General features: G+C 29.7%; 1 protein-coding gene across 3 annotated transcripts in view; it reads right to left on the bottom strand.

Moving 5' to 3' along the window:
* LOC143052751 (voltage-gated inwardly rectifying potassium channel KCNH7-like) overlaps nt 1-17,400 on the bottom strand; it is a 178,468-nt gene that overhangs the window by 47,388 nt on the left and 113,680 nt on the right. Inside the window, exon 1 of one of the 3 annotated variants that reach the window (XM_076225859.1) lies at nt 12,868-12,956. The exons of the other annotated variants lie outside the window; for them this stretch is intronic. The gene's annotated coding sequence lies outside the window, so the exon portion shown is untranslated. Of the gene's footprint in view, nt 1-12,867; nt 12,957-17,400 lie in introns of those variants that run through there. 3 annotated transcript variants of the gene reach the window in all.

The following is a 17,400-nucleotide window of genomic DNA, read 5'->3' as shown; positions in this document are numbered from 1 at the left end:
CTAAGCAAAAACCAGAAAACCCAGACATTGAGTTCATCAAGTGAAATATTGTTGGTTTTGTTTCATTTAACAAGGTAATGATGCATTCATCAATATCATATAATTTCTCTGAATGCATTTCAGAGGGATCAGTTGATTTGATAACTGGCGAATTTTGCCTTATTGTTAAAGAAGTCAAAATTAGCTACATTGCCCGGGAACATACAATTTAAAGACTAACACGTAAGATCAAGCAATACAAATGTGCAAGGTATGCTTAAATAAGATCAGTAAAGATAATCTCCAAGGACAAAACACAAACTACAACGATTCACCTCTTGTCACTCCTGTAGAAAGATGGAATAAATGACACTAATTATGTTGGCATGGTTAGAATTAAGGTGACTAATAAGAGTCTGGATAATGTATTGGCTAATGAATGTCTGATTACACTTCAAAATCACAGGGACGACAGTTTTAATTCAAAGTTCTAAAGATAAGTTAGCAATTGTGAAATAGATTCAAAGCGGAAAAGTTGCAAAGACGATAAAGATCTGCTGGTCCTTAAACATTTACAGATTTCGAATTTAGTTAAATTGAAGGTTGAACAAATTTTATTGCCAGATATCGCTGTCTTCAGTACTTGTGTTTTAGTCGTTTTTCTTATCAAAATGTCCCGTCAATTAATAATATTTTTTTTTTCAAATGCTTGCATCTCAAAATTATGCTGTGCACATGACATTAAAGACACTATGAAAGATAAATGGGTGTCTGGTATCTGAATTATTTCTATGAAATTGACACAGACGAGCAATTTCAAAAGATAATTGAAAATAAAGTGATAATTTTAGATTTCCAACAAATAATAATAAAAAAAAACCGGTTTGTCCCATCATATACTATTTACATATCTATGTGTCTCTATGTTCACATTACACGGACTCAATACATAGTGCTTAGCTCAAAACAAGTGTAACCTCTAGTATGACTACGACTAAGACCGACTAAAACGGATTCTAACAAATTTAAAATTCCTTAAAAAACCAATGCAGTTGAACGATACAATGTGTCGGTGTCTTTGTTTTAACTTAAGTGGGACATATGTTTTTTGATCTTAGAACATATAACCTGATTTTAATATTACCCGATTTTGACTCTTATTTCTAAGGGTTACATTCGAGAATACATCTTTATCGGAATTCGTTTTTTAGACTCATCATCGTATTTTAATCCGGTTTGAATGCATGCATGTCCAACAGCTTTATCTCAAGGACGGAATACTCAAAGTGGATCTACGCATTTTTTTTTACAATAGTAAACTACAGTTACGTATTGCATACTTTGGTCATTTTTATATGCATCATGAAAACCGATACCCTATAATTTGTTTGTGTTTCTGCCATTTTTTCACGATCTTTAAAAAGTGTTATTTTTACTCGCATTGCCAACCTTGTGAAACAGACAAAAGCAAGATCTTATCACAGATGAGGTTCAGGAAAGTGCACAATTTTGATTCAATCTAATTCCTTAAATCTGATGATACTTCGTTGAATCCCAAATCATTTATCTTTCGCTTGCAATGAATAATTACACAATTTTGCTGTCTGATATTTGCAGAAAATACAAGAAGTACTTCTTTCTGAATCATATACGTTTTACTGAAGTGTTTGAGTGACAGAACAAATAACAACTAGGATAATGCAATCTCTATTTGAATGTTTAAGGTCAGACTATATCTGAGATAAGACTCCAGAGAGAGAATGGTCAGTTCTAGTTTTAACATATTAATATCAAATGGATTGAGAAAAAAGTTATTGCAACTTACGGTCAGTTCTATACACAAGGAACATAATGTAATCATTCTTAATACATTCGCATTAAGGATATTTAAGTAATATTCGATGACAAAAATGTGACATTGGAATATCATAGATGAAATTTCATATGGTTTTTATTGCCCAACTGTATCATTTGTCTCTTTTTTACACGATTTTTATCTTTACATGCTTTATTTCCCCCTTTAAAAAAATATCATATCTGAACCAACTTATTTGTATCTGGAAGAAAATAAACAGTTAGTTAAATCATCTATCGATAATCTACAAAGATATATACCTATATATGTTTCGTATACGTGAGCTGTATATATTACTTTAAACATCATTTATTTGATCAGTTTGATAATTCCACACATCAAATGAGCTTGTTTTCCTGCTACGGCTTAATTGAATAATGTAACTAAATACTTGATGTATTTATATTGAAAAATATAAGCAATAAGATACCTACTCTAAAGAATAAACTAAACAAAAAAGGATATATTTTTTTTATCATAATAGGGAATCACTAACAAAAAGTAAAAACACAAAAATACTGAACTCCGAGGAAAATTCAAAAAGGAAAATCAAAAATCAAAAGGCAAAATCAAAAGTCCAAGCACATCAAACGTATGGATAACAACTGTCATATTCCTGACTTGGTACAGGCATTTTCTAATGTAGAAAATGGTGGATTAACCTGGTTTTATAGCTAGCTAAACCTCTCACTTGTATGACAGTCGCATCAAATTCCATTACATTGTCAACGATGCATGAACAAAACAAACATACTCAAAGAGTAAAAATGTCAAAAATAGGGGTACAACAGTCAATATTGTGTTATCATCTTAATATCACTACATAAACAACAAATGTAACAAAGTAGCACAACACATATTCAGTGTTCGTTTTTACCTGTTTACTATGAGAATAGTTTAAATAGTTTATTTCAAACCAGAAGCAATACAGCTTCTAGTTTTATCATCAATATATAAATGAATATCATAACAGAACATTTAAATATAATCGGTGGCAAGACTACATATTATAAATCATTCAGAGGATTGTCATGAATTTTTTTTGATATCTGTGGCGTATTTAAAATACTATCCTAAATTAGACAATTCCGATACATTCTTTGTTGACAATATTTGAACTAATTTAAAAACAGATGCATTTGTATAATAGTACCTTTTGATATACATTTTTTTGTAGATTGTCATATTTTTGTTATTTTGGAGAATACAAGTTGTCCTTTACAACATATTGTCAATTTTAGGAAATGTCTACGACCGTTTCGGGTTATAGAAAAATATCAAATTATCTATTATCATTTTACACTCCAGTGACAAGTTAAATGGATATGTCAGTTCCAATTATAATTGTTGATGGATAACAAGGTCATTTGTAGCAAAGGTTAATAATAGCATAGATAGTAATGGGAAAATAGTGTAAAAGACTTAAATTTCATTTCTTCCTTGCTTTTATGATCCAGTCGATGGTAATGTTCGTTTTATTTAACTGAAGTTCCTTTTTAAAACATTGAACGAGATCTTCAAATGTGTCAATGTGATTCATCTAATATTCTGATTATTTAATTACTGAAGACGCGAAATAATTTTAATATCAATTGAGTAAAATGCTACATGATATTTCTGAAAATCAGAATTCATGTGAACTGTTAGACCAGTAACACATAAGAACTGTTACAGTGCCAAACTATAAATGAATTTAAAAATGTATATGTATTTGTACAAATATTGCTATCGTTTATGAAAAAAAATCATTTGTATAAAATCAAAGTTTAAAACAAAAAATAGGTCAACAAAATAAGAAATTTAAGAAAGATTCAGTATTACATTTAAATATTTTGACAAATGATCCTATTAGTTGAAACAAAATCATTAACTGATATAACAAAAGTAAACTTACAGAAGTAGTGTTGCAGCAACTAATATATCACGTATCTAGAATCATATATAACACTGTATTATGACAGTGAACCCAATGTCTAATGGTATCATTTGTCACCTAATAAATCAGAACCATTTATGGTAGAGTGCTTTGTCATGTCTGATATGAGCTGTCACTATAGGGCAACAGTCGTAATAAGAATTATTGTAATAATACTTTATTATTTTTCCTGGTATAGATTTACTGTATGGGTTTTGGTAAACAGTCGTAAAAAGACTAATTTTAATCATACTTTATTATTTTTCCTTGTATAGATTTACTGTATGGGTTTTGACAAATATATTAGGTTCTGAATTAGTAACAACTTTTTTTGGGAAAACTTAAAGTAATATGAATATTGATGGGTGCATTGAGGTGACATTAAATGGTTTGACTTCAATAGATTCCTATATTGGGTCTCTCGCAAATCTGGTGGCTAATGAATTAGTTGCGGCCGATTCTGGTAGTATCTTTTCAATATATTTACTCACGTTTTTTCCTTTAAAAATAACCTGATTAATCTCGCTAATCATACTCAACTTTTTACAATTTAGAACGTTAGAAAAAAAGCCATGCATACACTTGCTGATTATGTGACTTGGTTATAAAGAATTTGAAGCTATTTAAGCTTAAAATTATTTTTTAGATTACAAAAATTCGATGTGATTGCAAATTAGTCAACCACATTGCTATAAAAAATAAATCAATGTAGTTTTGATTCTAAGATACAAGTGGATATTAAGCTTGAATCTACGTTTCTTTATGTTTGCCAGACAATTTAAGCAGTTGGCTTTATTTTTTATATTTCAGTTCATTTCAACTCACTATTTCTATGGCATTTAAACATAGAATTTCGTTTATTCCTTAGAAAAAAATTATCTTTGTTTTTCCATTTTGCAATAAAGGGATATATATATATATAGATATGTGTTGTCTTTAAACGTGTCATTTTGCGAAGAAATCGTGTTTTTTTCTAGTTTGGAATAAAAGATAACTAGGCTAATGTTATGTTTGAAAAGACCATAAGAAAGTGAAATCAATCCATTTAAGTTAATGTTCAATTTAAAACTAGGAGTACAAAGATATCTGATTCTACGATACAATTTATTTATTGTAAATAAAGGCAACAGTAGTATACCGCTATTCAAAACTCGTAAATCTATGGACAAAAAACAAAATCGGGGTAACAACCTAACACTGAGGGAAACGCATTAAATATAAGAGGAGAACAACGACACAAAATTAAAATATAGCACACACAGCAACCGACTAAGCATTAGACAGAATCCGATGAGAATAACAAATACAACATCAAAACCAGATACATGAATTTGGGATAGATAAGTACCTTGACACGTCTTATAGTAATGTGAATTCACACTCAAAAATAAAACCTCATATCGAGTTTTTGATGCTGACATTTTTACACTATACACTGACAGCTTGTTTATTAATAAATGAAATCTAGTCTGGAGCAGACAAATTTGTGTTAAGTTATAGACATTAAAGGTTGTACAACACGAAAACTATAAATAAGTAACTCAACACATAACATTAGACAAACACATGTAAACCTTGAATCAATAAATTTCTTTTTTTCGAAACTTCATACCTCTGATGTAAAATGGGAATCAATAAAATTCCCTTCGGTAAAATTAATAACCTCTCAAATAATTCGGTACACGTAGACAAACTTTTGCGATTTGGCACTGTGATGTATATTTGATTTAAAACATGAACTTGCATTAAACTGCATAATCATTTGTTTTTAAAATTTATGTGTATTTGATGTCGTAATTACTAAAGAAAAAGCAAACCAATCCGAACAAAATATAGATTCTGTGTCAACGATTTGCTCACAATGATCTGACAACGATCTGATCTAATGATGGTAATAATTTCATCAGCCTATGAAATTTCTGCTTTTAAAAGAGGGTCCTGATTTCTTTTTCAAAAAATATTTTGTATCAGACTATTGTCAGATGATTGCAAGTCAAGTATTGAAACTTAGTTTGTATGCGATTGTCATTCAAACCAGAGGTTAAGCTAGCAATAAAACAAGGTTTTATCCAACATTTACAACAAAAAAAAATGTCTGCAGGTCAGGAATATGACATTTTGTAATCATTTGTTTGAAGTGTTCTGCTTTTTGATTATTGAGTTTTCCTCAGAGTGCAGTATATTTGTTATCTGACGTTTTTCAATCGATTTGCGAGATAAAATAATATATATGTACAAACACACATGACGATTTCAAAGGTCATCATACACTCCGAACAAATAGTCAAGTTTAAAATACCTTACTTGAAAATCAATGTTATTCAGATTTAATGGCGAAACATAAACACATTAAAATTCAACATCAGGTTATAAATTGTGCGCATGTGTCACCGAGCACTTCCTCACACAAAAATCATAGTAGCTTATATAGACTGTTCTGATGAGGCCTGTTTTATATTTTATGCTAAAACGGTTTAGAAATTTAAAGTCTACATGCTTATAAGTCATATATTTATCATACATATGCACATAAGTCATTGTTAATTTATAACAAATTATGAAAGTTTTATCCAAAATTCCACAAATTTTGTAAAATAAAAAAACAGGAAATTACTTGTATATTTAAAAAAAAAATTAAAAGCTAATAATTGATATCTCCATATCGGAAATGTTGGGATAGTTTTGAGACAAAAGAAAGTGCAAAAATGCAACTAGAACAGTAGTGTTCATATCAGCTATTATCTATCCAATAACATAGTTTATAGGTCTACACATGGACATATAGGGAATATATTATACTCTTCTTTACTTTTAAATTTAACCGCAGATTTTGTACAGCTTGTGGTAGACTGCTTGTAAATAAACTCATCATAGATACTAAGACATCATCATAGATAAACGGGCTTTCGTCTACAGTGACGCTCGAATATAAAAGATAAATAGGCAAATAAAACGTGACAATGTTAAGAAGCATTGAGAACAGAAAAATTTCACATATTTTGCCAAATAAAGTTGAGGTATTCTAATCCTGGTGGTAAAAACGGTATCATCAGCTCAGTAGCCAGTGCTTCGTCGCTGACATGATTTGTAAATATGAAAAGGAAGATGTGGTATGATTGCCAATGAGACAACTGACAACCAAAATGACACATACATTAACAACTATAGGTCACCGTACGGCCTTCAACAATGAGCAAAGCCCATACCGCATAGTCAGCTATAAAGGGCCCCTATATGACAATGTAAAACAATTCAAACGAGAAATCTAACGGCCTTATTTATATAAAAAAAATGAACGAAAAACAAATATGTAACACATAAACAAACGACAACAACTAAATTACAGGCTCCTGACTTGGAAAAGGCACATACATAAATAATGTGGCGGGTTAAACATGTTAGCGGGATCCCAACCCTCCCCCTAACCTGTGAAAGTGGTATAAAGCCCTCAATTTTGTAAATTCTCAGTTAAGTTAATTATTTCATTACATTGTTTAACACGACAGCCATATTTGGCTATTTTTTCTGATCAAAAAGGAAAAACTAGCTCCTGAAACATCAAGAAAATTTACACACTTGAAATCAAAATGTTTGTTTGCATTTAAGTATTCATTACAAAAAAGTAATCGGAAGCACACAATTTGTAATTTGATATTTTTATCAGTGACTTCGGATATATATCATGTAAATGGCAGCAAATATATAGGTTCACAGTATTTTTTAAAACGACAACCGGGGTAATGTTTTCGTAAACATGTACAATCAAGGGTGTATTGAACATACAATTTGAAGACAATAACATAGTACTGGTATATGTTAACAGCTTGATTGAAAAAGATTGAAATATCAAACTATGTTTTAAACATGATAATTCAAAAGTCAATAGTTTGGCGTCTTGACAAGTTAAGTTATCTCCTGGTTTAATAATTGAAATCCTGCATTCGAGGACTACTACTACGGAACAGCAGAATAGTTAAGATGATAATTTCATATCGTTAGCAAAAGTCGAATTCTAAACATAGTTTGATTTTTTTAATATAGAAAGACATCATAATTCTTATATATTTCAACTAGTATTTCTCAACGGTATTTCATGCTTGCTGTTAATATGCGTTTCAAGTACAGTTAAAGTTGGAAAGTGGTAAGAAGTATTATAACAAATAAAGGAGCTAACAAGGAATATACACTAGGATTGATAGATTTTATTTCATACTTTGTATTGAGTAGTAAAATGAAGTTAGAAATATTATGATATTAGTAAATAATACCGTCTGTTAATTCACAACAAATAGCATTCTCACGTTATTGATTTAGTATCGTTTGTCGATATCGAAGGTGAGAGTTCTTTAAAGTTTTCAATTCAATTTTTTTATTTTCATTTTTGCCGTGCCAAAAAGAAGTTATTTTCAGACAAGCATATGGTTTTACATATTGAGTCGTATATCGAACGTGGCATACTACGCATTTTGCATTTTAATAATTACAGAATGTAATTGATATCAAACTGTTACGTTGCACTTTAACGTTGTCCTTTCTCCTAGATTCGTATTGAAATATTTCAATGCTGTGTCTTTCCTGTTTAAATATATTGATGTTATTGTAATAATTTAAATAGGCTGTTCATACGTAAGGAAATGTCAAAGTCGTAATTATTGTACCCTGTCCCCGTTTTTGTAACAAAAGTCCCATAGTTTTGACACGTTAAGGCAATACAATATACACTTACATAATTACATGCAAATTGCAGGTACATGTACTAAGGCGTCCGTATTAAGTTTTTTAACGTAAGGATGTGAGGTTTCTTCAAGTAAAGTCTATAATACTATTCTGTCACTAGAGTCCTTGCTGATACATTTACAGACTATGCTAATAAAACATAACAGTATTGGAAAAATTCGGTATAATTTATTTGAATTATATATATAAAAAAACTTTTAATGTACTCTTCAGAAATCATTGCTTTTAAAAGAGGGACGAAAGATACCAAAGGGACAGTCAAACTCATAAATCTAAAACAAACTGACAACGCCATGGCTAAAAATGAAAAAGACAAACAGAAAAACAATAGTACACATGACACAACATTTAAAATAACATTCCATATAAAGCTTTTCCAATAGTACAATATGTGTTTAAAATAAAAAGTTAGTTTTTTTTTTAGAATGCATAATGGTAGAGTGTATGAAACAAAACAAGTGAAATGCTAATCCCAAATGGAAAGTTGAAATAAAATAATAGAACAAGACTTTTTTTGTGTTCTGAGGACAATAGAGATGTAATACTCATGCATGTGTTGTTCCTTATGCAGGTAACACTTTGAACGCATTGAAATTTATTACATGTTGTTTTCATATTTTATACATACAATAAGTTATTAACAGCGAACAAAAAAGTAGAATTAAAGGAATTCCACTCTCATATTTATTATAGCGATTCCTAGTTAATATAGCTGAATTAATATTATATAGTTCATAGTAGTGTATGGCGTTGTATTTTTATCTAAGATCGCACAGTCAACCATATAGTTGCTAACATCCGCATCATTTAGTAACGATGGATTTGTCCTGTTGCTAATTATACTATATATCCTTTTTCATACTAAAGTTCTTGCGTCAACAATGGAAATAATTGAAACGTCGTAGGATTCAACACTTAAATTCAGCAGCAAATTAAAGACTTCAAATGACAAACCGGAAGTAACGTCAAATCAACAAAATAAGACACACGAGTTCTAAGACATAGTTAAAATAGCTCGTTATTGCCACAGTACGACTGTTAACATGACGATAATTTATCATTTAATACATTGTTTTTAGTAGTCGTCAAATTAGTTTTGTAAAGCGGTCATTGATTTTTAAAGATTGAATGTTCTGAACGACCACAATTATATTTATGTCCTTGAAATATGAAATTTTCTACACAACTTAAAAAACAATTTATATTCTTTTTGGTTTAAATGCCTCAAGGTAATTTGAAGGCTGTTTCATCGCAAAAATAAGTCAAAATAGAAAAACAATATCTTCTTTTTAGTTTTAATGCCTCGGGGTAATTTAAAGAGCCTCTCATTGCAAATGTTCAACAAGTCTTAAAATACAAATCGCAAAAGGCAATATATACAAATGTAAACGATGTAGCAGCTTTTAAATAAGCATGTTTCTAATTAGTTTATTAGACTGCAAATGTATCTTCAAGCTTTTATAAATTTTATTTATGAGTTTTGGACTACGGTATTGATATGGTTTATAACAAATATTTCGTAAATTCTTCATGATTATACATGTATAATACAAAATTATTAACAAAATAAGTCATCATCTCCCATAGGAACAGCCGACCTCAAATGATTTGGCCCTTTTGGTGATATACACATGTAGCTAATGATGCTTTTCAAGTATCTATAAATCCTTGGTTTTCAAATTATGAACATATCAATTTGCGTGTTCTCGATTATCGTTAATATAAATAAGCACTTCGAGCGAATTTATGAAGTAATATATAAACAATGAAACTGTTTTATTGGTTATGGAATATTTTGCACCTAATTTATTTCTATCTGTAAACTAGTAACTATAGTCTTACACATTTTTCAGGTAATGTCAGGCCGAATTATACATATTAATTATTTTAAGCAGTTTTTTTATGTTCCGCAATATGGTATGAAAATGAATAGTACAAGTTTGTCATTTAATACAAAGATTATAATTTCCCGAATATTTTCAAATATCATATCTTATAGTATATTAAATAAACTCATCATAGATACCAGGATTAACCGACTATATTTACATCAAATGACTAATTATATGAAAGCATCTACATAACGGACAGAATGTTTACTTAAGGATGTACTTAGGTGAGGTTTTGGAATACGTGTCAAATGTTCGGATTCCTTGGTGTTTTTCCATTCGATGCAAGGTAAACTATTTTGCCCCATAACACCTATTTATCTTTTAATATAAGACTTATTAGCTCTTAAAAGGTCATTTGACAAAATTTAAGAAGATTCTTGATTTTCTTTCTTTTGATTTGATACCCATGACCTAGCAATATTTTTAGCTCATTTTGACCTTAACCAATACTCTTCCAGTTAAAAGTCTCAAATTCGAATTCTTGATTTATTTAATTTTACCTTCGATCACCTAAGTACATTCTTAACTTATCTTGATGAGACGTACCTGTATATGAGATTAGAAAGAATACTTCTCCGTCAGTTTTGTGGAGGAAGATTGACGATTCTCTGTTTTATACAGTGGTTGGAGAGTTTGATTTATTCAACTATTGAGTTGCATTGACATGTGAGGTTACGGAATTTGTTTTATATTTCTCAGCTAGACAAAGAAAAATGACATATTTCCTACACCGGACAATAGTCCTGACCAATAATTACACTTTGTGTTTTCTGTTCAATTACTGACAAAATCGTGATGAAAATTCCGGATGTCAGACTCGTGATTTGACGGATACTGATTGATTTGACATTTATTATATACATTTCCGATCAGAATGAATTGTGGTCGTAACTTCATTAACTCGATAATGAATAAAAAACGTGAAGGGAAATGAAGGTGCGAGAAAGAAAAATCTACATTTGGTTAGTTGTTCCGATTGTTTTGATGTTGAATCAACGAAGCTGTTAGTAATAACTATACGAAGACTATCATTATAAAGGGAAATAAATATATGATGACTATCATTATAAAGGGAAGTAACTCTACGATGACTGTTATTATAAAAAGGAATAATATCACATTAAATCTCGATCAAGTGCTCGTTAAAAATAAGTACACCAAGGAGAATGCAAAGGCGACTTTATCTAAGAAAACCAGAAAAAATCCTTTATTTACTGATGGTATTTATTTTATTCATGAGCTAATGTTCCCTCCCCTATATAGCACCATCATGAGTCGGTTTTAGTTTGACAAAACTACTGAATTGAAAAGATTTGTAACAAACTGTTCTCAATTTGTTTAATATAAGTAATACAAGCATGCAAGAAAAGTTTCAACTCCAACAAGCATAGTTGTCCCTTGAATGATTCAGATATTTTTAAGTCATTTTGGTCATGTTGTTGGTTCTTGGACATCTTTTGCATTCAAATATTCGGCGATGAACATTCCTCATAAAGGTAAATCTAGAAAAGCCTTTCACACGCAGGACTTTTTTTTTTAAAGTGTCACTTTGAATTTTTGTTATTACTGAAACTATACTTAAACAACAACTATAATATCCGTTGTCTATTCCACGGTTTCTGGTAACATTGAATTAAAACAAGAAACATAACATTGACACAAAGCCATTATCTTACTCTCTAGTTGTTTTATGTTTTTGGTCTTCTGTTCTTTGATTGAACCGTCCCTTATACATGTTATAGAAAACACATTTAACATGCTAACATATGCATACACAATAAAGAGATGTTTATCAGTTTCAAGTAAAATCATAAAAGATTAAAGTTTTTCAACTTACAATTTATAAACAAATTAACATGTATGTATGAGGATAACTTTGTATCTTTTGTACGGGCAAACAACATTCGCGCAAGTCTTAAAATACACACAATCAATTATGCTATAAATTGCAAAGTAAATGCATGTAAAAATTAAAGTATCATCTTAAATTTTAGTTTTAAATTTTGATACAGTTACAGATCATCTAAATTGTATACAGCTACTTTTGCATAGGTACTATTTCTGTACTTAAAATCTGTAGTACTGGAAATTTACTTGTAATATATAGTACTATTTCTTTACTTTAAAATTATTGTAATATTTAGGTACTTGTATTTTCCAGTACTTTATTTGTACTCAAAATATTGGTACAAAAATGATACCAACAATGATCACAGTATTGCATATTTGAACATCATAATTTCATGAGATTTGAAAAAAGACAAACGTTCAAAATGCTGAAAATGTAACCGTGCAACCAAAAATATGTAGTACTTAAATTTCAAGTACAAATCAAGTACTGTAAAATACAGGTACTTAAATATTACAATAATTCGTAAGTAACACAATAGTACTGATTTCCAGTACTACAGATTTGTGGTACATAAATAGTACATAAATAGTACCTATGCAAAAGTAACTGTGTATGTATACACAAAATATTTGCTTACCGTCTCATGTGAATATAGAATGTAGAATGATAACTATTGTTTCTTGTAGAATTTTTTGACAAGCTTTAATGCTAAAATATCAACTTGTCATTCACAGTGTGTTTTGAGAAAGGGCATGTATTAACAAATAATTTAAACAATTCTTATTCCTGATGTTTGAATTAATGAATTTTTAATGAAATAATGCGAAAATTATATTTGTTTTTATTCAATACTTTCGTTTTCAAGTCGAAATTATCCGTCTTTAATTCATTTAATTATTGACAAAACTTTCAATCAATGAACGTATTGACAATCTTATTCCTCCTTAAAATCATTCAAAGGAAGGTGATATTTACACTGGATACTTGACAAAAACCCCTTCAATACGGAGAACAATAGAAATCGAATGTTCGCAGAAAGTCAACAGTTCAATGTAATGAGAAATAGAATCAACACTTTATATAACTTCAATGTTAAGCGGAAAAAAAATCAGCACTTCTCATTGAAAATTTTGTAGAGAAAGGTCTAAGTTACAATTATAATCAGTACAGGGATGACAATATGAGAATATATTAAAATCAGCACTTTATATAACTTCAATGTTAAGCGGAAAAAAATCAGCACTTCTCATTGAAAATTTTGTAGAGAAAAGTCTAAGTTACAATTATAATCAGTACAGGGATGAAAATATGAGAATATATTAAAATCAGCACTTTATATAACATCAATGTTAAGCGAAAGAAAAATTAGCACTTCTCATTGCAAATTTTGTAGAGAAAAGTCTAAGTCATAATTATAATCAGTACAGGGATGAAAATATGAGAATATATTAGAATCAACACTTTATATAATTTCAATGTTAAGCGGAAAAAAATCAGCACTTCTCATTGAAAATTTTGTAGAGAAAAGTCTAAGTTACAATTATAATCAGTACAGGGATGAAAATATGAGAATATATTAGAATCAACACTTTATATAACTTCAATGTTAAGCGGAAGAAAACCAGCACTTCTCATTGAATAATTTGTAGAGAAAAGTCTAAGTTACAATTATAATCAGTACAGGGATGAAAATATGAGAATATATTAAAATCAGCACTTTATATAACTTCAATGTTAAGCGAAAGAAAAATTAGCACTTCTCATTGCAAATTTTGTAGAGAAAAGTCTAAGTTACAATTATAATCAGTACAGGGATGGAAATATGAGAATATATTAAAATCAACACTTTATATAACTTCAATGTTAAGCGAAAGAAAAATCAGCACTTCTCATTGCAAATTTTGTAGAGAAAAGTCTAAGTTACAATTATAATCAGTACAGGGATGGAAATATGAGAATATATTAAAATCAACACTTTATATAACTTCAATGTTAAGCGAAAGAAAACCAGCACTTCTCATTGAAAATTTTGTAGAGAAAAGTCTAAGTTACAATTATAATCAGTACAGGGATGAAAATATGAGAATATATTAAAATCAGCACTTTATATAACTTCAATGTTAAGCGAAAGAAAAATTAGCACTTCTCATTGCAAATTTTGTAGAGAAAAGTCTAAGTCACAATTATAATCAGTACAGGGATGAAAATATGAGAATATATTAGAATCAACACTTTATATAACTTCAATGTTAAGCGGAAGAAAACCAGCACTTCGCATCGAATAATTTGTAGAGAAAAGTCTAAGTTACAATTATAATCAGTACAGGGATGGAAATATGAGAATATATTAAAATCAACACTTTATATAACTTCAATGTTAAGCGAAAGAAAACCAGCACTTCGCATCGAATAATTTGTAGAGAAAAATGTAAGTTAAAATTATAATCAATACAATGATGAAAATAGAAAGAAATATATCATTATAAACAGGGATAATTGAAACATAAAAATAATACAAGACATTTACATTCTTGATAACGCATCTATCGTAAAAAAAATATAAAATACAAGATTCTTAATTAAGTTTAAATGCCTCATTTTCTGTATTTCTCTTTCATTATTTTGAAAAGTGTTTGAACTATTTTATTCTGACGGTCTTTAAACGAACCTATCTATAATTGTAAAATTTTATACAAAAAAACTGGTTAAATCGTTATTTAAAATTTTTAATCAATTTGTAGGGACTGAAACGATATAGTTTTGGGGGAACTTTAAAGTTTATTAAAAAAAAGTAGTTCAAACCCAAATCGTTATTCCTTTCTTTTTACGAACTAGGCTTCTTCATGGGTAAGATTATGGTTTTTGCACTATAGCGTCTATTGGTCATAACTACACTGATACTATACGATATATTGTACGGATGTACAACATGTACCTTATGTCGATTCTTTTATTAATGACCCTTAAGTATATTTAGCCTTACTATACTCAGAAACAAATGGTTCATGTATTTGAGGTATTACTAATTTGCTTTTTGCTTTTGAAATTGTTTGTCTTTCATTGTGAGAATTGTCTTATACAAAGACCGAATTTATGATGTTACAGCATATAACGGTCGAAGCGCTGCTATCTTTTAATTCAATTAATAATAAGATAGCCAAACATTTGTAAAGACAAATCTGGAGTTATGAAGACATAAATCAGAGACTGGTCGTTCAAACTCAAGTTTTACTTGTTTATGTTTTAAAATATATTCTATTATTAAGGTGGTACCCAACACCTTGACTAAAATTAATTTGGCTCGTTTAATTTTCATAAAATTTTGACAAGTTATTTACTTTCACCCTTTGTAAAAAATATATAAATTTAAAAAAACTTGAACTAATCTAAAAATGGTTGGATACATAGCAGTTTGACAAACACTAATTTTGATCATTGAGAAGCTTTAACACTACAACGTTGTTAAAACGTTTAGCTGATTTTACAGAGTTATCTCCCTGTAGTGTTAGGTACCACCTTAATACAAAAAAAAAAAGAGAATGTATAAAAAGTATGTAATAAATCAATCCATTCCTAAAGAACTAAACAAAACAGAAATCAGAGACAGTTAACGCTGTCAAACTCAAGTATTACTAGGTTTATGTTTTAAATAATTTTCTATCATCAATAAAATAAAATAAGTGAGAGTTTATCAAAAAGTAAGTACAATGTATGTTATAAATCAATCCATTTCAACGTACTAAACGGAACTCATTTCAAATTCAGCTGTAAACCTTTCTATTAAATATCAACATTAAGTGCCTTCCCGGATATTGCTTCTACTTCACAGGAAGTGGTATAATAAACGCGTGATTTGTGTCTTGTTTGTATTTGTTAAAACATCTATATTGAGAAATTTTAATATCATTTATGAATCTGTTTGCTTTTTCCCGCGTAAGCAGTAATGAAACTAACAGACACTTTCTGGTAATAAAATGCTTACACTCCCAAACATGTCAAATAACAACCATAAATTTACAGTGGTTTTAACTTCCATCATATAAAAAACCTACAAATTGCAAATGTTCTTAAATACATTGCAACTGTTGCTTTAAAATGAAGATTGCATAATATTTTCTCGTAAATCGGAAGTCTTCCTGGTTTTTATTTCTTTCGTATGAAAAGAAAAACCAAGCCGACCGATTTTGAAGAATATTAACGCAGTAGCTTTTATAGAAACGCAAGTTTGAAAATTTTAGAAATCAACATTCATTGACGATATGCAATAAAAACAAACATAATGCGTTTCATGAATTTATAAAAGAGGGACGACAGATACCAGAGGGACATTCAAACTCATAGATCGAAAAAAAAAACTAAAAAACGCCATTGCTAAAAAGAAATAGATAAACAGACAAATAAAAGTACACAAGACACCACATAGGAAACTAAAGACTAAACAACAGAAACCCCACCAAACTATTAGGATAACCTACATGTACGTGTCTGAAGATACAGGTTTTCAATTAAAAAGACATTATGGTGGCTGTAACTCGAATGTATTTTTCTTACAGAAACTATATACAGTGAAACCTGCTTAAACCGAACCTAATCGGGACTTAAGATTTTGTTCGGTTTCGTCCGATGTTCGGTTTTATCAGGTTCACAGCGCACATAATTTGATATGACAGTGCTTACGAACATGTTTGGTTTGGACAGGTTTTCGGTTTATGCAGGATTCGGTTTAGTCAGGTTTCACTGTATAATTAACTGAGTGATACAAAAATTATAAAGTCAAGACGAAGTTTTGATACAGGAGCACCAATTCAGTAGACGTTTTGCTTGTGCTGGCTTGAGACACTTTCAATTGTTAACAGTGAATATAAAAAAGAAGATGTGGTATGATTGCCAACGAGACAACTATCCACAAAAGACCAAAATTACACAGACATTAACAGCTATAGGTCACCGTACGGCCTTCAAACAAGTGAGCCGAACAAAGTTTGAGAATGCTTCTAATTTTTATATTGATAAATATGCATTAATATTTTAGTCATAAATATATGATTTGCTATTACAGCAGTTACTATTGGCTTAGAAATAGCTGCCAGTAACTGCGGGTATTCTCAGATCTGTAATTTGCGTCTTTATTGTTGTAAGGGATGTAACGCCCGATCCATGATTGTTTTGT

This window comes from Mytilus galloprovincialis, chromosome 11 (assembly GCF_965363235.1).
Source record: "Mytilus galloprovincialis chromosome 11, xbMytGall1.hap1.1, whole genome shotgun sequence".
NCBI lineage: Eukaryota > Metazoa > Mollusca > Bivalvia > Mytilida > Mytilidae > Mytilus > Mytilus galloprovincialis.
This window is presented reverse-complemented; position numbering and strand designations above follow the sequence as displayed.